General features: G+C 42.3%; 1 protein-coding gene across 1 annotated transcript in view; it reads left to right on the top strand.

The window, feature by feature from the left end:
• The window catches only part of LOC106577616 (Kv channel-interacting protein 4), a 210,419-nt gene that overhangs the window by 149,604 nt on the left and 36,076 nt on the right, over window positions 1-24,739 (top strand). The window lies entirely within an intron of this gene.

Here is a 24,739-nt window from a genome sequence, read left to right on the forward strand (position 1 = left end):
AGGCAGGGTCGTACTCTGCGAATGTTGTAGAGCATGAACCTACAGGATCGGGTCACCGCCTTGATGTTGGTGGAGAACGACAGGGTGTTGTCCAGGGTCACGCCAAGGCTCTTAGCACTCTGGGAGGAGGACACAAGGGAGTTGTCAACCGTGATGGCGAGATCATGGAACGGGCAGTCCTTCCCCGGGAGGAAGAGCAGCTCCGTCTTGCCGAGGTTCAGCTTGAGGTGGTGATCCGTCATCCACACTGATATGTCTGCCAGACATGCAGAGATGCGATTCGCCACCTGGTTGTCAGAAGGGGGAAAGGAGAAGATTAATTGTGTGTCGTCTGCATAGCAATGATATGAGAGACCATGTGAGGATATGACAGAGCCAAGTGACTTGGTGTATAGCGAGAATAGGAGTGGGCCAAGAACAGAGCCCTGGGGGACACCAGTGGTGAGAGCACGTGGTGCGGAGACAGATTCTCGCCACGCCACCTGGTAGGAGCGACCTGTCAGGTAGGACGCAATCCAAGCGTGCGCGGTGCCGGAGATGCCCAGCTCGGAGAGGGTGGAGAGGAGGATCTGATGGTTCACGGTATCAAAGGCAGCAGATAGGTCTAGAAGGATGAGAGCAGAGGAGAGAGAGTTAGCTTTAGCAGTGCGGAGAGCCTCCGTGACACAGAGAAGAGCAGTCTCAGTTGAATGCCCAGTCTTGAAACCTGACTGATTAGGATCAAGAAGGTCATTCTGAGAGAGATAGCAAGAGAGCTGGCCAAGCACGGCGCGTTCAAGAGTTTTGGAGAGAAAGGAAAGAAGGGATACTGGCCTGTAGTTGTTGACATCGGAGGGATCGAGTGTAGGTTTTTTCAGAAGGGGTGCAACTCTCGCTCTCTTGAAGACGGAAGGGACGTAGCCAGCGGTCAAGGATGCGTTGATGAGCGAGGTGAGGTAGGGGAGAAGGTCTCCGGAAATGGTCTGGAGAAGAGAGGAGGGGATAGGGTCAAGTGGGCAGGTTGTTGGGCGGCCGGCCGTCACAAGACGCGAGAGTTCATCTGGAGAGAGAGGGGAGAAAGAGGTCAAAGCACAGGGTAGGGCAGTGTGAGCAGGACCAGCAGTGTCGTTTGACTTAGCAACGAGGATCGGATGTCGTCAACCTTCTTTTCAAAATGGTTGACGAAGTCATCCGCAGAGAGGGAGGAGGGGGGGAGGGGGAGGAGGATTAAGGAGGGAGGAGAAGGTAGCAAAGAGCTTCCTAGGGTTAGAGGCAGATGCTTGGAGTTTAGAGTGGTAGAAAGTGGCTTTAGCAGCAGAGACAGAAGAGGAAAATGTAGAGAGGAGGGAGTGAAAGGATGCCAGGTCCGCAGGGGAGGCGAGTTTTCCTCCATTTCCGCTCGGCTGCCCGGAGCCCTGTTCTGTGAACTCGCAGTGAGTCGTCGAGCCACGGAGCAGGAGGGGAGGACCGAGCCGGCCTGGAGGATAGGGGACAGAGGAAATCAAAGGATGCAGAGAGGGAGGAGAGGAGGGTTGAGGAGGCAGAATCAGGAGATAGGTTGGAGAAGGTTTGAGCAGAGGGAAGAGATGATAGGATGGAAGAGGAGAGAGTAGCGGGAGAGAGAGAGCGAAGGTTGGGACGGCGCAATACCATCCGAGTAGGGGGAGAGTGAGAAGTGTTGGATGAGAGCGAGAGGGAAAAGGATACAAGGTAGTGGTCGGAGACTTGGAGGGGAGTTGCAATGAGATTAGTGGAAGAACAGCATCTAGTAAAGATGAGGTCAAGCGTATTGCCTGCCTTGTGAGTAGGGGGGGGAAGGTGAGAGGGTGAGGTCGAAAGAGGAGAGGAGTGGAAAGAAGGAGGCAGAGAGGAATGAGTCAAAGGTAGACGTGGGGAGGTTAAAGTCACCCAGAACTGTGAGAGGTGAGCCATCCTCAGGAAAGGAACTTATCAAGGCGTCAAGCTCATTGATGAACTCTCCAAGGGAACCTGGAGGGCGATAAATGATAAGGATGTTAAGCTTGAAAGGGCTTGAACCTTCACAAGTGCAGTCTCAGTGCTATGATGGGGTCTAAAATCAGACTGAAGCATTTCGTATACATTGTTTGTCTTCAGGAAGGCAGTGAGTTGCTGTGCAACAGCTTTTTCTAAAATTTTTGAGAGGAATGGAAGATTCGATATAGGCCGATTCGTTTTTTATATTTTCTGGGTCAAGGTTTGACTTTTTCAAGAGGCTTTATTACTGCCACTTTTAGTGAGTTTGGCACACATCTGGTGGATAGAGAGCTGTTTATTATGTTCAACATAGGAGGGCCAAGCACAGGAAGCAGCTCTTTCAGTAGTTTAGTTGGAATAGGGTCCAGTATGCAGCTTGAAGGTTTAGAGGCCATGATTATTTTCATCATTGTGTCAAGTGATATAGTACTAAAACACTTTAGTGTCTCCCTTGATCCTAGGTCCTGGCAGAGTTGTGCAGACTCAGGACAACTGAGCTTTGGAGGAATACGCAGATTTAAAGAGGAGTCCGTAATTTGTTTTCTAATGATCATGATCTTTTCCTCAAAGAAGTTCATGAATTTATTACTGCTGAAGTGAAAGCCATCCTCTCTTGGGGAATGCTGCTTTTTTTTGTTAGCTTTGCGACAGTATCAAAAATAAATTTCAGATTGTTCTTATTTTCCTCAATTAAGTTGGAAAAATAGGATGAACGAGCAGCAGTGAGGGCTCTTCGATACTGCGCGGTACTGTCTTTTGTTGGAAGACTTCCAGTTTGGTGTGGCGCCATTTCCGTTCCAATTGTCTGGGAGCTTGCTTCAGAGCTTGTGTATTTTCTGTATGCCAGGGAGCTAGTTTCTTATTACAAATGTTTTTAGTTTTTAGGGGTGCAACTGCATCTAGGGTATTGCGCAACGTTACGTTGAGTTCCTCAGTTAGGTGGTTAACTGATTTTTGTCCTCTGACGTCCTTGGGTAGGCAGAGGGAGTCTGGAAGGGCATCAAGGAATCTTTGGATTGTCTGAGAATTTATAGCACGACTTTTGATGCTCCTTGGTTGGGGTCTGAGCAGATTATTTGTTGCGATTGCTAACGTAATAAAATGGTGGTCCAATAGTCCAGGATTATGACGAAAACCATTAAGATCCACAACATTTATTCCATGGGACAAAACTAGGTTCAGAATATGACTGTGGCCATGAGTAGGTCTAGAGACATGTTGGACAAAACCCACTGAGTCGATGATGGCTCCGAAAGCCTTTTGGAGTGGGTCTGTGGACTTTTCCATGTGAATATTAAAGTCACCAAAAATGTGATTATTATCTGCTATGACTACAATGTCCGATAGGAATTCAGGGAACTCAGTGAGGAACGCTGTATATGACCCAGGAAGCCTGTAAACCGTAGCTATAAAAAGTGATTGAGTAGGCTGCATAGATTTCATGACTAGAAGCTCAAAAGACAAAAACGTCATTGTTTTTCTTGTAAATTGAAATTTGCTAGCGTAAATGTTAGCAACACCTCCGCCTTTGCGGGATGCACGGGGATATGGTCACAAGTGTAACCAGGAGGTGAGGCCTCATTTAACACAGTAAATTCATCAGGCTTAAGCCATATTTCAGTCAGGCCAATCACATCAAGATTATGATCAGTGATTCGTTCATTGACTATAACTGCCTTTGAAGTGAGGGATCTAACATTAAATAGCCCTATTTTGAGATGTGAGGTATCACGATCTCTTTCAATAATGGCAGGAATGGAGGAGGTCTTTATTCTAGTGAGATTGCTAAGGTGAACACCGCCATGTTTAGTTTTGCCCAACCTAGGTCAAGGCACAGACATGGTCTCAATGGGGATAGCTGAGCTGACTACACTGACTGTGCTAGTGGCAGACTCCACTAAGCTGGTGGGCTGGCTAACAGCCTGCTGCCTGGCCTGCACCCTATTTCATTGTGGAGCTAGCAACTAGGAAGAGTCCAACTCTAGGAAGAGTCTTGCTGGTTCCAAGCTTCTTCCATTTAAGAATGATGTAGGCCACTGTGTTCTTGGGGACCATCAATGCTGCAGACATTTTTTAGTACCTTTCCCCAGATCTGTCCCTCGACACAATCCGGTCTTGGAGCTCTATGGACAATTCCTTTGACCTCATGGCTTGGTTTTTGCTCTGAGATAAACTGTCAACTGTGGGACTTTATATAAACAGGTGTGTCCCTTTCCAAATCATGTCCAATCAATTGAATTTACCACAGGTGGACTCTCAACGTAGAAACATCTCAAGGATGATCAATGGAAAACCTGTTTTCGCTTTGTCATTATGGGGTATTGATGAGGACATTTTTGAATTTAATCATTTTTCAAACAAGGCTGTAACGTAACAAAATGTGGAAAAAGGGAAGGGGTCTGAATAATCCCCCCCCCCCCAACTTCTTTAATAATGCACGCCATTTTTTTTTTAAATCTAAAGCTCATGTGATCTAATTATGTATGTGTTATCACATGATTGTGAAAATATTTGTCACTTTTCCAACCAATATTTGGTTCATATGCACACTCAATGAAAGAAAACTTAGCAAGTTGATTTTGTGAAACTCAAGCGCTTCTGAAATTTCTCTCACCTCTCATTAACTTTATTTTTGTATATCTGTGAATTGGTGGGTGGAGCAGCTACAGGGAAAAGCAGTGGTGGAAAAAGTACAGTGGGGGGGGGAAAGTATTTGATCCCCTGCTGATTTTGTACGTTTGCCCACTTACAAAGAAATGATCAGTCTATCATTTTAATAGTAGGTTTATTTGAACAGTGAGAGACAGAATAACAACAGAAAAATCCAGAAAAACGCATGTCAAAAATGTTATAAATGGATTTGCATTTTAATGAGGGAAATAAGTATTTGACCCCTCTGCAAAACATGACTTTGTACTTGGTGGCAAAACCCTTGTTGGCAATCACAGAGGTCAGACGTTTCTTGTAGTTGGCCACCAGGTTTGCACACATCTCAGGAGGGATTTTGTCCCACTCCTCTTTGCAGATCTTCTCCAAGTCATTAAGGTTTCGAGGCTGACGTTTGGCAACTCGAACCTTCAGCTCCCTCCACAGTTTTTCTATGGGATTAAGGTCTGGAGACTGGCTAGGCCACTCCAGGACATTAATGTGCTTCTTCTTGAGCCACTCCTTTGTTGCCTTGGCCGTGTGTTTTGGGTCATTGTCATGCTGGAATACCCATCCACGACCCATGTTCAATGCCCTGGCTGAGGGAACGAGGTTCTCACTCAAGATTTGACGGTACATGGCCCCGTCCATCGTCCCTTTGATGCGGTGAAGTTGTCCTGTCCCCTTAGCAGAAAAACACCCCCAAAGCATAATGTTTCCACCTCCCTGTTTGACGGTGGGGATGGTGTTCTTGGGGTCATAGGCAGCATTCCTCTTCCTCCAAACACGGCGAGTTGAGTTGATGCCAAAGAGCTCCATTTTGGTCTCATCTGACCACAACACTTTCACCCAGTTGTCCTCTGACTCATACAGATGTTCATTGGCAAACTTCAGACGGGCATGTATATGTGCTTTCTTGAATAGGGGGACCTTGCGGGCACTGCAGGATTTCAGTCCTTCACGGCGTAGTGTGTTACCAATTGTTTTCTTGGTGACTATGGTCCCAGCTGCCTTGAGATCATTGACAAGATCCCCTCGTATAGTTCTGGGCTGATTCCTCACCGTTCTCTTGATCGTTGCAACTCCACGAGGTGAGATCTTGCATGGAGCCCCAGGCCGAGGGATATTGACAGTTCTTTTGTGTTTCTTCCATTTGCGAATAATCGCACCAAATGTTGTCACCTTCTCACCAAGCTGCTTGGCGATGGTCTTGTAGCCCATTCCAGCCTTGTGTAGGTCTACAATCTTGTCCCTGACATCCTTGAAGAGCTCTTTGGTCTTGCCCATGGTGGAGAGTTTGGAATCTGATAGATTGATTGCTTCTGTGGACAGGTGTATTTTTTACAGGTAACAAGCTGTGGTTAGGAGCACTCCCTTTAAGAGTGTGCTCCTAATCTCAGCTCGTTACCTGTATAACCTGTTGGGGATCTTATCCCGATATCGGGATTCATTGTCAAGAGACCACGGCGGGAAATTCAAAAACTGCAAGAATCTAATAATTTCAATTTCTCAAACAATCAACTATTTCTCACAATTTGAAAGATAAACATCTCCTAAATCCAACCACATTGTCCGATTTCAAAGAGGATTTACGGCGAAAGCATAAAGTTAGGTTATGTTAGGAGAGTACATTGAAAATAGCTGTGTGTAATGTTTTGTCAATTCAAAGACAGGCGTCACCATAAGCGGATAACCAGCTAGAATTATGCACCAACCTTTGACAATCTTCCTCAGATGACACTCCTAAGACATTATGTTACACAATACATGCATTTTTTGTTCCATCAAGTTCATATTTATATCCAAAAACAGCATTTTACCGAAGCGGTGAAAATCAGATTTTTTTTTTCTCTCAAATGCTTCCGGTGAACAACGTTACAAATCACAAAATTACTATTCGATAACATTGGTAAATTATATTATTGTCATTCAAATATTCATAGTTTAACATTTCGTAAATGCTACTGCAATGCCAGATTTCAAAATAACTTTACTGGGAAATCACAATTTGCGATAAACCGGGTGCTGTGCTAAGAACAATAGGCTAGGCTATACAGGTTAGCACCATCTTGTAACCATGTAATATCAAAATTACTATTGTCAATATTCCCTTACCTTTGATTATCTTCATCCATTGGCACTTCCAGAAATCCCAGGTCCACTACAAATGTGGTTTCTTTTGACAAAGTTCATAATTGATGTCCAAATAACTCCAAGTTGTTCCATGTTGTTAGCGCTTCGGTAGGCTACTAAAAAGTAGCGCGGGGGAGTCACGGCGAAAAGTAAAAAAAATATTTACATTGTTCAAACATGTCAAACGTTGTTTAGCATCAATCTTTAGAGCCATTTTTAACGTGAAACATCAGTAATGTTTCAACCCGACCTCTCCTGTGTCTTGAAAAACGTCTTTGAAAAATGTATCGCATCACATGATTGCGCAGGTGCAGCCAATAATGAAGTGACGACATCCCAGGGAGGTCAACTTCTCTTCCTTGCCATCCGGTCTCTGTTCATCATAGACGCTTCAAACAACTTTATAAAGATCGTTGACATCTAGTGGAAGCCGTAGGAGTTGCGAAATGAATCCTTTCTCACTATGGTATCTATAAAACAATGACACTAAATAGTACAGTCACAAAATTCAATTTTTTTTAAATCTATTTTTCACAGGTTTTTGCCTGCAATATGAGTTTTTTTATACTTACAGACACCATTCAAACTGTTTTAGAAAATTCAGAGTGTTTTCTATCCGAATGTGTTAATAATATGCATATCCTAGCTTCTGAGTTGGTGTAGGAGGCAGTTAAAAATGGGCACATATTTTTTTCAAAATTTCTCAATACTGCCCCCGAGCCCCAACAGGATAAAAGACACCTGGGAGCCAGAAATCTTTCTGATTGAGAGGGGGTCAAATACTTATTTCCCTCATTAAAATGCAAATCAATTTATAAACTTTTTGACATGCGTTTTTCTGGATATTTTTGTTGTTATTCTGTTATTCTGTCTCTCACAAATAAACCTACCATTAAAATTATAGACTGATCCTTTCTTTGTCAGTGGGCAAATGTTGTCACCAAATCCCTCACCCCGAAATGCAGTCACTCATTGTCCATAATAGCAAAGGACAACACTTTGTGATGCCCGTATCAGTTTAAGAATGGGGAAAAAACAGCTTAGGGACGACTTGACTTTTTCAAGAGTTCTAACCAAAGTAAATGATTGGCGTTCTGGTACAGCTAAAAAACTGTTTTTTTTGGAAAAGCTGCACATTTGAACTTTAATGCACAAAAAACATTGCTTACAGTAGTAGCTAGGTGTCCATCCAATTGGTGACAGTTTTATCATGTCAATATTTAAAAATCTGCATAAAGAAAACCAGTGGTGTTTCTACCGAACAGACTTGTTGCAGATAAAAAACAGTGTGTAGTGTACACAATTTACTTTTTCTCTTAAGTTTTCATGTACTGAATAAAAATCGAAAGTTCAATGTGTTTCCATCGCATTTTCAAATCTACCGATAGTTTAGTCACAAAAAACTGTTGCGTTAAATAGCAAATGTGCCTACTTTGGTCATCGCGCGTGCGCTCTAGCCAACAGCTCACCGATAGTGCGGGTAGGCTGTGTGGGTAGGCTAGTCTACATTATGAAATTATTATGGATAAGAGCAAGAATATTTATTTGTCAAGCTTCGATCATCATGTCAACAGAATATTTATTGGAATCGTCTGTAGCCTAACACGGAACCCAAACCGTGCGCTATCGTGCATACATTTATTTTGTCCCCCTACACCAAACGCGATCACGACACGCAGGTTAAAATATGAAAACAAACTCTGAACCAATGACAATATTTTGGGGACAGGTTGAAAAGCATTAAACATGTATGGCAATTTAGCTAGTTAGCTTGCACTTGCTAGCTAATTTGTCCTATTTAGCTAGCTTGCTGTTGCTAGCTAATTTGTCCTGGGATATAAACATTGAGTTGTTATTTTACCTGAAATGCACAAAGTCCTCTACTCCGACAATTAATCCACACATAAAACGGCCAAGCGAATCGTTTCTAGTCATCTCTCCTCCTTCCAGGCTTTTTCATCTTTGAACTTATATGGTGATCGGCATCTAAACTTTCATAGTATTACCACGACTCCTGGCAAAACAATTCGTCTTTCAATCACCCACGTGGGTATAACCAATGAGAAGATGGCACGTGGGTACCTGCTTCTATAAACCAATGAGGAGATGGGAGAGGCAGGACTTTCAGCACGATCTGCGTCAGAAATAGAAAGGATTTCTATTTTAGCCCTTGGCATTGCAGATGCTCGTTGGCATGTGCGAGCAGTGTGGGTGCAATAATTTAATAACATGGATTTCTAAATTTATTTTGCGACGCTCGCGCATGCGACGGGTCCAGTCTGGTCAGCATGTAATAAACTGCATAGTTTCCCGAGTCGTAGTGGGAGGACCAAACCATATCACCGGGTGACTCTGTTTGCTTCAATATGATAGCTATTGTATCAATATTTGCGCCTAAAGGCATTCCCTCCTGTCACGACTTCCACCGAAGTCGTTTCCTCTCCTTGTTCGGGCGGCGTTCGGCGGTCAGCTTCACCGGTTTTCTAGCCATCGTCCATCCACTTTTCATTTTCCATTTGTTTTGTCTTGTTTTCCTACACACCTGGTTTCCATTTCCCTCATTATTTGTTGTGTATTTAACCCTCTGTTCCCCCCATGTCTTTGTGTGGGATTGTTTGTTGTAAGTGCTTGTGCACTTACTGGTGCGCGTCGGGTTTTTTTATACCCATATTCTGTTGTATTTTTATGCCGTTGGTTTTTGGATTAAACCGCTCCGGCTACTACCTAGTTCTGCTCTCCTGCGTCTGACTTCCCTGCCACCAGTTACGCACCCCTTTACACCTCCGCCATTTATCGCATAATTAATTTTAACGACACACAAAGATCCCACCGTGTCGAACGAACAAATTATCTATCGGCATTTTGTTGACCAAGTGTGCCTTTTAGTACATAATGGTCCCCTATTTGATGCCAGTGAATGCTGACTATTAAGCCAGATTTAGCTCTGATTCACCACCTGTGCTTTATTAGTGTGTGCTGACCAACACTGTAATTGAGACATCTTACCTTGCAACATGGCCAATAGTTGAAACATGGTTTTTGACTGTTCGCCTATCTCTCCCTGTCTACTCTCTCTGCCACCACAGTTTAGGCTACTTCACCTGGAGTGGACCTTGTGCTGACAGCATAAAGCATTGCATTTAAACAGTGGCAAAGATTTGCATACAGCACAAATGGACTGACAGTTCTGATAGGAAATGTACAAAAAAAAAAAAATTCTGTGCATTGCTTTAATAACCAAGGCCATTGCACGAACAGTTGGCTCTATTGTTGTTAGTGAAAATGAGTTGCCAATGTGGCCGGGGTTCACGGAAACAATGACCAGCCTTCCTATCCAAAGCCATTCCACTGCAGTCCTCAGAGCCAGCAACATGGAACTGCACTGAACAAAAATATGAACGCAACATATAAAGTCATGAGCTGAAATAAAAGCTCACAGAAATTTCCATATGCACAAAAAACGTATTTCTGTCAAATTTTGTGCACAAATTTGGTTATATCCCTGTTAATAAACATTTCTCATTTGCCAAGATAATCCATCCACCTGACAGGTGTGGCACATAAAGAAGCTGCTTAAACAGCATGGTCATTAAGCAGGGGCACCTTGAACTGGGGACAATAAAAGGCCACTCCAAAATGTGAAGTTTTTTTTGAGGCAGCTTGCAATTGGCATGCTGACTGCAGGAATGTCCGCCAGAGCTGTTGCCAGAGAATTTAATTTCTCTACCATAAGCCGCCTCCAAAGTTGTTTTAGAGAATTTGGCAGTACGTCCAACCGGCCTCACAACCGCAGACCACGTGTAACCACGCCAGCCCAGGAGCTCCACACCCGGCTTCTTCACCTGTGGGATCGACTGAGAGGGGAGAGGGGAGAGGAGAGAGGTGGGGTGTTGAGGAGTATTTCTGTCTGTAATAAAGCCCTTCTGTGGGGAAAAACACCTTCTGATTGGCTGGGCCTGGATCCCCAGTGGGTGGGCCCTGGGTCCCAAGTGGGTAGGCCAATGCACTCCCAGGCCCACCCATGGCTGCGCCCCTGCCCAGTCATGTGAAATCCATAGATTTGGGCCCCATGAATTTGTTTCAAATGACTGATTTCCTTATATGAACTGCAACTCCGTCAAATCTTTGAAATTGTTGAGTGTTGCGTTTTATATTTTTGTTCAGTATAGATGCTACTGATTTATTAGATAACAGCAATGAAATATTGTTTTCCCAGACTGCAATCTTAAGGCAAGTTTGTGTTTGTGATGTAGCAAATGGGAAAGAATGGCTGCATTTATTTGTATCTACCGTCCCCCATCTTTTCCATGGCTATGTGGGAGATAATGAGCCTTCCCCATTAGGTAGTCAAGAGTGTGGTCGAAAGTACCATCTTCAATCGACTTTGTACATCAGACACAACACCGATGCAGAGAAGTAATTTGACGGATGTCCATTGTTTGGCAGTGGTTGTATTGTATTCTGGTGTCAAGCTGTGGTCTAGCATTTGTGTTGGATCATTTGCAAATATATGTGGCGGTGAGAGGGCCAAAGGGAATCTATTACTCCTCAGGAAACGTAAACTCAGGCAGACTATCGGAATACGGCCCCACAGGTACGACTTGGTCGCACCCCCTTCCTACAAACTAGACCTTGGAATGCCAACATTGCACACACACACATACACACAGCCATCTTGTACACAAGATCCAGTGGTTGTCAGTGGACGTGGCTTTTTTCTGGCACTGAGCATTTGCATGCCGTCTCCAAAAAGCTAGACTTTAAAAAGGTCAATATTCAGATTGACAGTGGAGACAATGGCAAATAGATTTCCCCCTTTCCACTGCCTGTAAAAGCAAATGCCTCCTTTTGAGTCGTCAGTTTGGCATGCCTCAACTAAGCTGTCTATGGCCTTATACAGTATGTGCTGCTCCAACATTCAATAAGGACAGGGGTCTCATTGTATATGTGTGTGAATTGTTGCTGTCTGCTCAGATAAAACAGCTTGGGGTCTTGAAGGCACAAGGTCCGTGTTTATGTTTGCGCTCACCTGCTTCGTGGAGCAGCACCATTGACCGCAGAGCTTTGATATTCCCGAGTAAAAATTATGGCACGTGTTGCCTGTGGTGGGTGTACACATTTCTGTCTCTGACCGTACCTGGATGTTGCTGCTTTATAATGACATTTGGAAACTAGACTCTAAAATGTGCTTGGGCCAGGTTATAAGTGAAGGTGTGTCCACTTTCGCGTCCTGGATTGTAATGACGAGGCATTTGTTGAAGTTTGGTGGCTGGAGATGAACAGAAATGTTATTCTGGAGCCAGAGGATTGTATCAAATTTCAAACACGAAACCTCACCAACCAAAGACAGATCTCCATCCACTTGGGACTCACCAGCAACATTTCTCCATCTGACTGAGAGGCAGGTGGTTGAAATATTTATGGGTGCAACAGTTGAACACTACTTCCCACGGCACCTATGTGGGTTAAAATCATTTCAAGCCTCTCCACCAGATCTGGCTTCGCGCCTAATCACCATCATTTTGATATTATTAGCTAAGCCTTACCTGACATGATTTTGCTTTTTAAATTCTGGAGGAAAAAAAAGTGGAAAATTAGTGAGGCTCATCCCCAAACATGAGCAGATGTGCTTCTGAGTGGCTAATTATGAAGCCGCCAGAACTGCTATACTAACTGTCAATCTGGGGGCGATCAGATCCAACTCTCCAAAATCTCAGGAATGTGCTGGGAAAAGCAGGTGCACCAGTGATGTCGGTAAAATGGCGGGAGAGCAGGTCAAACCAATCTCATGCTGGTCAACCTCTTCCACAGGACTGAACCAAAACCTATTAAATCTACCATTGCCCAGACTGCAGGACTCTCCCGTTTGCATTCATACTCCGTCTCTTGCTGTGTAATTTCAGTTCATTACCATCTGCTAAGGAATAGTCTGTTCATCCTCATTTCAACTCCGAAAGAACATGTGGATTGATTGGTGTTATAGCAGACACCTACTGACTGCCTCCCGGAAAGCAGAATTAAAGAAAATATGCTCCCGCCAATATTGGAACTTGGGTTGCAATTTGAAATCCATACTACGTCTTGCATTCTCACTTGGGTTACATTGTTCTCCCTGTCACACACGCATATATATGCATATATAGTACTAGTCAAAGGTTTGGACACACCTACTCATTGCAGAGTGTTAAACAAATCAAAATATATTTTACATTTGACATTCATCGATGTAGCCACCCTTTGCCTTGATGACAGCTTTGCACACTCTTGGAATTCTCTCAACCAGCTTCACCTGGAATGCCTTTCCAACAGTCTTGACAGAGTTCCCACATATACTGAGCATTTGTTGGCTGCTTTTCCTTCACTCTGCAGTCCAACTCATCCCAAACCATCTCAATTGGGTTGAGGATGGGTGATTGTGGAGGCCAGGTCATCTGATGCAGCACTCATCACTCTCCTTCTTGGTCAAATAGCCCTTACACAACCTGGGGGTGTGTTGGGTCATTGTCCTGTAGAAAAACAAATGATAGCCCCACTGAGCGCGAACCTGATGGCATTGCGTATCGCTGCAGAATGCTGTGGTAGCCATGCTGGTTAAGTGTGCCTTGAATTCTAAATAAATAAATCAGACAGTGTCACCAGCAGAGCACCATCACACCTCCAAAAATAACAATTTGGACTCATCAGACAAAAGGATATATTTCCACTGGTCTAATGTCCATTGCTTGTGTTTCTTGGCCCAAGCAAGTCTCTTCTTATTATTGGTGTCCTTTAGTAGTGGTTTCTTTGCAGCAATTCGACCATGAAGGCCTGATTCACACAGTCTCCTCTGAACAGTTGATGTTGAGATGTGTCTGTTACTTGAACTCTGTGAAGCATTTATTTGGGCTGCAATTTCTGAGGCTGGTAACTGTAATGAACTTATCCTCTGCAGCAGAGGTAACTCTGGGTCTTCCTTTCCTGTGGCGGTCCTTATGAGAGCCAGTTTCATCATTGCGCTTGATGGTTTTTGCGACTGCACTTGAAGAAACTTTCAAAATTCTTGACATTTTCAGCATTGACTGACCTTCATGTCTTAAAGTAATGATGGACTGTCGCTTCTCTTTGCTTATTTGAGATGTTCTTGCCATAATGTGGACTTGGTCTTTTACCAAATAGGGCTATATTCTGTATACCACCCCTATCTTGTCACAACACAACTGATTGGCTCTAACGCATTAAGAAGGAAAGAAATTCCACAAATTAACATTTAACAAGGCACACCTGTTAATTGAAATGCATTCCAGGTGACTACCTCATGAAGCTGGTTGAGAGAATGCCAAGAGAGTGCAAAGCTGTCATCAAGGCAAAGGGTGGCTACTTTGAAGAATCTGAAATATAAATAATATTTAGATTTGTTTAAAAGTTTTTTGTTTACTACATGATTCCATATGTGTTATTTAATAGTTTTTATGTCTTGTATTCTTCTATAATTTAGAAAAATAGTACAAATAAAGAAAAACCCTTGAATGTGTAGGTCCGTGTGGCTCAGTTGGTAGAGCATGGTGTTTGCAACGCCAGGATTGTGGGTTCGATTCCCACGCGGGACCAGTACGGGGAGAAATGTATGCACTCACTACTGTAAGTCGCTCTGGATAAGAGCGTCTGCTAAATGACTAAAATGTAAATGTGTCCAAACTTTTGACTGGTACATCAATACCTTGCGACTGCCGGTCCAATAAAGTTCTCTGGCAATAACCTTCCCCAGACTCTGTTGTGACATTGGCCATCCTGACATGTTCAATGCCCGTAGAACACTTTCACACTCATTGTCATTTGTCACATATCGCAATACTGACAGGTAGAGTGACTTTTCAATACACTTTTATATGTACATTTACATTTTAGTCATTTAGCAGACGCTCTTATCCAGAGCGACTTACAGTAGTGAATGCATACATTTCATGCGTTTTTTTTTTTGTACTGGCCCCCCGTGGGAATCGAACACACAACCCTGGCGTTGCACACACCATGCTGGCGTTGCAAACACCATGCTCTACCAACTGAGCCACAGGGAAGGCCATATATGTTTCCTTAGAAGTGGACAATGGCAGAATGTTGCTTTGCCTACTGTGAATACGAGACTCTTGCTTCGGTCTTCTGTTGTCTTGCCAGGTCCCAATGGAGACTAAATAAGGAGATGGTTGAGGTGGAGATAAGATCAGTTTAGAGTTTGGCTCAGGTTTCAGTGTGTCAACTAGAGTGTGCCGTGGTGTGTCGTATGTCGTGAGATCACAACACATGGTTTGTTCCGACCAGGCTTCCTTTTCACTCTTAGTGCACAAGCAACCAGGAAGGAGAAAGAACTGATACTGACCTGCCGTTCAAATCGTGTTAGCCCTATGACCGTTTGTTCTCTTCATGTACAGTGGCTTCAGAAAGTATTCACACCACTTGACCTTTTCCACATTTTGTTGTTACAGCCTGAATTTAAAATAGATACAATTTAGATTTTGTTACTAGTCTACACACAATACCCCATAATGTCAAAGTAGAGTTCTGTTTTTAGAATTTTTTACAAATGAATTAATAATGAAAAGCTGAAATGTCTTGAGTTAAGTATTCAACCACTTTGTTATGGCAAGTTTAAATAAGTTCAGTAGTAAAAATATGCTTAAGTCAAAAAATAAGTTGCATGGACTCACTCTGTGTGCATTAAGTGTTTAACATTATTTTTTAATATAACAAAAGGACCACAAAGACGAGGGACATTTTCCAATGCCTTGCAAAGAAGGGCACCTACAAAAACAGACAATGAATATCCCTTTGTACATGGTGCAGTTATTAATGACACTTTGGATGGTGTATCAATGCACCCATTCACTACGAAGATACAGGCGTCCTTCCTAACTAAGTTGCCGTAGAGGAAGGAAACTGCTCAGGGATTTCCCCATGAGGCTAATGGTGACTTTAAAACATTTTCAGTTTAATAGCTGTGATAGGAGAAAACTAAGGATGTATCAACAACATTGTAGTTACTCCAAAATACTAACCTAAATGACAGAGTGGAAAAAAAAGGAAGGCACTAAAATAAAGGGTTTTTCTTTATTTGCTTGTCATCGGCAAGGACTTGAAAGTTGTAATAGTATAATGCACAAGGTGCAATTTCACATTGGCTTGTTCATCATCAGTTTTCCTCTTGTCATGTCAGTCATTGCAAACCTTAGAGCTATTTATAACTTGTCAGAAATGTCCAGATCAACCAGCCCATGTCAGCAAACAATTTTTTAGCAAAGTTTTGTTAGCCTATTGTTGTTGTAATGTTTGAGTCACTCATATCACATTAATACACATTAGACATGGCAAAATGTATAGAGTTGCAAGATAATGAGCTTTAAACCTACAAAAATGTATTTGCAGCTCATGACAAAATATTCTCTAAGTCTAAACCAACAAGTGTGTGTGAACAGTTTGTTTCATGAACAGTGCCCATAGAAATAGACATGGTGCACACGGGATGTTCCCCAATGCTGGTAGATGGGCCTGAGTGAAAAGAATGTTGGGAACCCCTGACGTGGAGTAAGGCATTTGTGAAAATCTTATAGCAATATAGAGTGGGAAAGCGGCTGTGTGTTCGGACAATTAATAGACACTGCAGTAAATAAATACTAATAAAATCACCTGTCTTGCATAGGACTGTACTTTACACAGACCGGTGCGCCATAGCCAATCAGAGCTACAGTCGGCCTATATGCAAATAAACCATTTGCCACATGGGCCTGCCATCATTCACTTTGAACTGGACTGTGTGTTTACAGGCAGTAGCAACAGCACGACCTTAGATCATTAGAAAGCATTCACCAAAAGCCACAAAATGCACCTGAATGGATTTCTGTAAATATGTAAATACCAAGGGTCCTCATACCTTTGGGAACTTTACAATCCTATTGATCAAAGAACCATGGAGGTTGGCTCTCTCCCTCAGTTGCCTATGCACATCAACAACAACAAAATCAACAACTAATGTTAGCCAGATTGAGATGAGCTAAAGTCTAACGAGGGAACAGTAGATAAACCCTCAAACTTTTTCAGCTTGTAGTTGGCCGTCAAAATTGCGCTGATATACAATGGGGAATAGTAGCCTGTTCGCCTTTCTGCAGCTTGCCTGCCAATACATGCTTGTCCCAGCCCACATTTTGTCAACTGAGTGCTTGCCTGCCTGCCCGTCCATTTGATCAATGCCAAATACATTTGATTGACAACTAAGATATATGCTAACTGTGGATAAGTTGTTCAAGTTCAGCATAGCTACCTAGCAAAGTTATTCACATTTCTTGCTAGCTAACCAAATAGAACCTGCATCTCTAGCTGTAGCCAACGAAAAATGATATGGGGAAAAAATGTCTCCACTTGTCAAATGACATGACATCCTCCCAGCAGCTAGCTAGCTAACGTTACCTCCGTGTTTGGAGTGGACACTATATGGTATAGTATGGTCACCTGTTAATGACTGCACTCAATTATTCAACTGGGTTTCTCATCACCCAAGAGGAGTTTCCTTTCCTTTCCTCTGGTTAACGACCGGACCGCATTATCACCAAACAAGGCCTGGATATCCTCAGGTCAACACGGGTTACGGTAATTACGGTGAACCTGTCATCTACCGTAATGGAACGACATTCCAGGCACGGTTAAGAGATCCACAGACCTACGAAAAGGCTCTTATGACACACGAGTGTGATTGCCTGTAACATTAGCAGGTGTGTCGCCAGATGATAAGTTGTAGGTCCTCTAAATGGTGGCATGTTTTTTTTATCCCGGCTTCCTGACGCCACAGAGCGAACATAATGTCTGGGATCTGACGCTAACTCATGCCAGGGTAAGACCTTGACAGGCATGAGAAACAAAGGCTTTCTGAACAGAGCACTGTAAGGCCTAACTGAAGTTTATCTCTGTTTGATGATCCAGTAATATTGGACTATTTGGGGGATATTTGTAAGGGATGTTGTTAGGGGAGGGTAACCTATGGGGTTTGATGCAAGTCATGAGAAGGTCCGAGCTTTACATGAGGGATGTTAAGATTGAAAAGCTGGAAGGGAATTATGTTTCCTCTTCATGATACTTTGTCTGTTCTGATAATAGGACATTCACCCAGAATACTCTTCATCGTGGAAAGGTTCAGGACGATTCCCTGATCTGGACTTTGTCATGCCTTTGGTATACCGCATCTCAGCTTGTAAGTAATCTGAGGGAAAATACATTGTCTGCTTAAATGTAAGAAATAAACTGCAAAAATAAACTACTGATACTTTATAAGATAAGCTACTGTATGTGAGGGAACTTTCAGCCAGCAAAATAATGGATTGTATGTGTACTGAATAACGTTAGCATGGGGCCCCTCAGAACTATGGTAACCCTACCCTTCACCTTTTAACAAAACAATAGGACCTACACAAGCACAGCTGCAGAAATCATCGAATTGTTTGTTTCAGCAGAAAAATGCTATTTAACTATGAATTGATTATAAGTATTCGCAACTATGTCTAACTATTTGTCTACTGAAACAAAGGCAATTGAGTTTGTACATACTATTAATCTATCAAATAATTAAACCATGTTTTTCAGGCCATATATCATATTGATGGTAGTGAGTGTAATCGTAACCACTAGCTCTACTGTAGGAAAAAAGACTCTTGCGAATGTCATACTTTTATGAAATTGAGCAGTTGGGATTTGATGCGTCCGAAGTCAGTCTGTAGGGAATAGTGCTATTCTGGCATCCTTTTTTCTTTCAGCATAACTGTATACTTTGTGTTTGTCGGGCCGCAAAGTAATAGCATCCCCTGGTAATTGTTTTTCTGGGGCATTTATTGCCTTTCCTTATAACCCTTGACGGGATCGGAACTCATTCCTCATTTTGCATCTAGGGCAAAATATTTAAGGCAACCACTTTATTGATGAGAGACTGGATCAAAGTAAAATGCTCCAACATTTTGATGAGCTTTGCACTTAACAACCTACCATTCCTGTAACACTGTGTCAATCTATTTGTTAACTAACTGTTCCAGGTATTGTTTACTTTTTCACAGAAGGCAAAAGTATGAAATGGCAGCAGTGTGCATGTTGTGTTTTTATGCTGCGTTATGATTTTAAATGCTGGGTCCCCAGTTTGTCCATATTATAACAGTGTCTTGGTTAGGACAACAACACTTGACCTTTGCGTATCATTAATACTGTATGTCACACTACGAACTTGGCTCGACAATTCAGTGGAAAGGAAGCAGTCACTGTGACCCCTGCCAACTCATAGTCAAAGCTGTCCCCTACATATCACATCCATTTAGTCAATAAAGGAACAAAGGGCATGTATTCCTCCAGACACACTGGCTGCATGCTCTTTTCCTCCTTGATTAAGGGCCGCGTCACTCAGACCCTACATTAATTCCACTGTTGTCTGCCATTTCTCAAGTCAGACACTTATTCCCTTACTGCACAGCTCCAGAAAATAACAAAACATGCAATTATATGTTCGTATAAGCACATTCACTTCAGACAAATCTTATCTTTGAATGTCGTCAATACTGGCCACAGTAGTCACATTACTTACTTTACTATTCCCTTTAGCTTTTAGTGGAGCTTCTCAGTGTTTCCCCGAGATTCATTTAGCAACGTTCATTTGGCCCACTGCTTTGTTTTTTGCCACCGCTGCAAAAACGTTGTATATGCAGTATATATATATTTCTGCCTAGACGCACTTTTAAATGGATAGTCGTTGGCTCAATGACTGGAAGTCTATGAGAACAGCTAGCATGTCATTGTGCTAACGCTAGTAGCAATGCACCCCCCTACCCTTGCCACCACTGCTTAAAACATTTTCTAGTTGAAACACAGAGCTAATAAAGTCTTGTCACTGCACTACCTTAATCGTTCCACATAAATGTATGCTCTCCAAAGAACTGCCATCACGCTTTGTCTTTAGCGAGGACACACAGACTTCTCCTTGCCAGTCAGCAGAAGCGTGTGTGTCAGTGTGGTAACAAGAATGGATGACAAACGCAAGACATCTGACCGTATGGTCAATAAAATTGTCTGACATCATGCTAGAGGAGGAGGCGATTGTGTCTGCGAGATTGTCTGCGACATAGCTCACACAGGTTACTGGCCTCGATGGATATTGTCTCGAAGAACAAACCAGATTAATGTCATTAATCAGCTTCTATATTTACAGTGCATTCAGAAAGTATTCAGACCCCTGGACTTTTTCCACATGTTGTTACGTTACAGCCTTAATCTAGAATTGATCAAATTTTGTATTTTTTTCCCTTAATCAATCTACACACAGTACCCTATAATGAAAAACAACATTTTTGCACATTTGTTAAATATAAAAAACATACAGTACCAGTCAAATGTTTGGACACACCTACTCATTCTGGGGTTTTTCTTTATTTTTACTATTTTCTACATGGTAAAACAATAGTGAAGACATCAAAACTATGAAATAACACATATGGAATCATGTAGCAATCAAAAAAAGTGTTAAACAAATCAAAATATATTTTATGTTTGAGATTCTTCAAATAGCTGGCATTTGCCTTGATGACAGCTTTGCACACTCTTGGCATTCTCTCAACCAGCTTCACCTGGAATGCTTTTCCAACAGTCTTGAAGGAGTTCCCACATATGCTGAACACTTGTTGGCTGCTTTTCCTTCACTCTGCAGTCCGACTCATTCCAAACCATCTCAGTTGAGATCGGGGGATCGTGGATGCCAGGTCATCTGATGCAGCACTCCATCACTCTCCTTGGTAAAATAGCCCTTACACAGCCTGGAGTTGTGTTGGGTCACTGTCCTGTTGAAAAACAAATGATAGTTCCACTAAGCCCAAACCAGATGGGATGGTGTATCGCTGCAGAATGCTGTGGTAGCCATGCTGGTTAAGTGTGCCTTCAAGACAACTGTGGGACCTTACATAGACAGGTGTGTGCCTTTTCAAATAATGTCCAATCAATTGAATTTACCACAGGTGGACTCCAATCAAGTTGTAGAAACATCTCAAGGATGATCAATGGAAACAGGATGCACCAGAGCTCAATTTCGAGTCTCATAGCAAAGGGTCTGAATACATATGTAAATATGGTATTTCTGTTTTTTATTTTTAATACATTTGCAAAAATTTCCAAAAACCTGTTTTCGCCTCGGTTATGGGGTATTGTGTATAGATTGAGAATTTTTTTGCATTCATTTTAGAATAACGCTGTAATGTAACAAAATGTGGAAAAAGGGAAGGGTCTGAATACTTTCCGAATGCGCTGTATATTCTAGAGTCTAACTATACATTGTATGTCATAATTCACACATACTGCTGTGTTTGACCATTGTCACACATACTGCTGTGTCAGACCATTATAAGCTCTACATAGTGTACTTCGATCTGCAACCTGCTAAATGTAGCCCCCTACTGAACAAGTCCCAATAAAGTGATGCCTCTTTCGCCACGATAGATTTCCCATCCACAGGATGTCAGTGTGTCTGAGTCCTCACTGTGTGTTCCTCACAAACACGCAACACATTCTATCACTGCTGTTATTCTTTATACCTAACTTCAAAGCTGTCTTGGAATTACAAGTGTTGGAAGTGAGTGATGAACGACATCATTTGAGAGCTTGTCTCATGCCCATGCTTACCTTAAAGCCTTGGACTACATTTTTCAGCACTGCCTCTGGCAAGAGGGTAGAAACAACTTTAGCGCTTGTAAGAGAGGACTCTTAAACGTGTTATTTAAAGACTTTCATGTTGAGTGCGGAGCACCATTAGAACACTAAGTAGATAATGTTTGTAGGGTTTTATATTACACGCTATAGCGATCATAAAGATTGAGCATTTGGATCCCCTTGAGTGGGTAGAAATTGTGTTGACACAATGCTGTTGCGAGAGTGGATTACGTGGAACATTATCCATTTGTCAGTCATGTACACTGCGTGCACAATTATTAGGCAAATTGTATTCCTCGGGATTAATTTTATTGATGAACAAACACAATGCTCTCAGTCAATCCAAAATGTTATTGAACCTCAAACTTGAATGTTTAACAAAGGAAAAGTGAGTTTTGTCTTTCTCAGGGAAATATATTAGTGTGCAGAATTATTAGGCAACTAAATTACAAAAATAGTTTCTCTCAACTCACTTGTTTATTCTCAATTTTTAGAGGAAGTGTAACAGATAAGTAACACAAAATGACAATTGTATAACATTTTTGGCCTTTCAAAAATATTCAGTGACCAATATAGCCACCCTTATTTTCAATAACTGCCATGAGCCTTCCATCTATGTAGTCTGTCAGTTTCTTGATCTGTTCACGATCAATTTTCGCTGAACAGCAACCACAGCCTCCCAAATGCTGTTCAAAAAGGTGTATTGTCTTCCATCGCTGTAAATCTCACGTTTGAGAAGGGCCCACAAGTTCTCAATAGGATTTAAGTCAGGTGAGGTTTGGGAGTTGAGTTTCAGTCCATCTTCAACCCAAAAAGGTCCAACTACCTCATCCTCAATGATAGCAGCCCTGACCAGTACCCCTCCTTCACCTTGCTGGCAACTGACTCAAAGTGGTGCCCTGTGTCCATTACTGATCCAGCCACGGGCCCATCCATTTGATCCATCAAGAGTCACTTTCATTCATGTCCATAAAACCTTTGAAAAATCTGTCTTCAGGTATTTCTTTGCCCAATCTTGACGCTTCAACTTGTGAATCTTATTCAGTGGTGGTCTTGTTTCAGTCTTCTTGACCTTGGCCATGTCTCTGAGCACTTGACACCTTGTACTTCTGAACACTCCAGGTAGGTTGCAGTTCTGGAATACGGTGGCACTGGAGGATAATGGATTCCTGGTAGTTTAACGTTTAATTCTTCTCAAGTCTTTTGCAGTCAATTTGCAGTCAATTTGCCCCAGTTGACTATTCGCAACAAAACGTTTGAATGTCCGGTGGTCACACCTCAATAGTTTAGCTATTTAAAGAGTGTCGCATCCGTCTGAAAGGCATTTTACATTTTTGGCTTTTCAGTCTCAGTTAAATTTCTTTTTTGGCCCATTTTACCTGAGGTAATGAGGCTGCCTAATAATTATGCACACCTTGATATAAGGTGTTATTCACTTTCGCCACACCCTCCCTCATTACACAAATACATATCACCTGAAAATTATTAAATCCAATAAGCATTCAGGTTTATATGGTTTGGAGTTCGAAAATGTGAATAGAAACAATGATCAGAATACTCACTTGCCTAATAATTGTGCACGCAGTGTATAATATTGCTCACAGTGGCAAGTACAATATGGGCCCCTGTGTGTTTTGTGAAGCGATACGCTTGACTGTGTGTGTAAAAAGTTTAGAAATTTGAAGTGCAACCTGAGGTCATGTGCTCAAGATTGTATTCAAAGACACTCTTACAGTGATGACAGACAATACTACAGTATATTAATAAGTAATGTAACATACTGACTGGTTTCCATGGAGCAGACGTTGCAATAGGAGATCAAAATGACTGATAAGAGTTGAATCTCTACAGTCAGTGTTTCCCCTAGAATTGCTTTCAGGGGGTGGGCAATGCCAGCAATTGACAATGTGCAAACAGAATACAGACAGAAGTCAATACACAGATTATATAATATAAATACAGTAAACATAAAACTCTGGAGCTGATTTACCGTGACGAAATACCTAGTTAAATAAATACAATTAAAAATTATACAATAGTGCCATACTGAAGTAGATAGATTCTTTGATGTACCAGTGTTGTAATAGCAAAGTTACTGCATTGCAGTATTTTTTCAATACTTGAATGACTTATCGTGAGCCCAAGCTGCTTGAACAAGGTCTTATATAGGCTGCATCTGCACACTAATAAATTGACATGAGATGAATGCACTTTGATAATTTGCGCCCAGAATTGAGATGCTTCATTTTCCTTTGAGGAATATATGTGCTGACTCTGAATGTTTACACATGGCATGTAAATGCACTCCCGTCCAGTGTTGTCTTGAGAGCCGTTTGTGACAGTAACTCATCTCCACAGCTTGCACTCCATTCCGTTTCAGTCTCCCAGCATGCACAGCAGCCGTCGGTTGTCAGGGTAACATTACACTCACCATGCTGTTTGTCCTAGGTTATGTCTACCCTCAGAACGGCGACAGGCGCGGCGTCAAAACTCAACTAATGAAGCTCTTACCGTGCTCCGCCGCCAAAAAGTAATCTGTCAGTAGCCAAAGCAAGTGACTTTCTCTCTCTCTCAGAACAACCTTCTCTCTCCCAGAACATCTTTCTCTCTCTCAGAACATCTCTCTCACACTCTTTTTCTTTCTTTCCCCCCTTTACCTCTCTTTCCTCCTCCTAAATATTATCCTACCTCCCACCCTTTACTCTGTGGTGTTGTAGTACAGTCAGTGAGGTTTTTAAAAGGAACCTCGGGCCAGCAGTCACTGCTTCTCCAGTCTGTTCTCTGGTGTCCTTATGTGGCTGGCCACTGGCCAGAGGCACCACTAAGGAAACATTTTTAGAGACCTAATCCTTACTTTAGATTCTACAAAAAAATGTGGGACCTAATACCAAAGTCTAATCCCTCCCTTTTCAAATCAATTTCAAACTTCACTGTGTGAGCTCCTTAATGTCATGAGAAATAAGATGCATGGGAAAAGACATGCAAATGCCAATATGGAAGATGTCAATGAAGTGGGTTAGACACTGAAGGCGAAGTGTTAAGCTAAGTTTGAAGTCTTTTACAACCCACCTGTTTATTGTACTTTGTCTATTAAATAACACAAACATGAATTGAAACCCTATGACTATATCATAACTGAGTCAGTAGAAACGGGTGAATCGTTAATCTGGGTTGTCTGATTGTCACTGTCTGTGTATTCCTGTGTGTCCCCCATTCACCATCCAACCAGCTAACTGTAGAGTCAGACTCCATAGCTCTATTGAAGAATCACCGTCACGCAGTTTCTTACCTCACC

This window comes from Salmo salar, chromosome ssa18 (genome assembly GCF_905237065.1).
Source record: "Salmo salar chromosome ssa18, Ssal_v3.1, whole genome shotgun sequence".
NCBI classification, from domain to species: domain Eukaryota; kingdom Metazoa; phylum Chordata; class Actinopteri; order Salmoniformes; family Salmonidae; genus Salmo; species Salmo salar.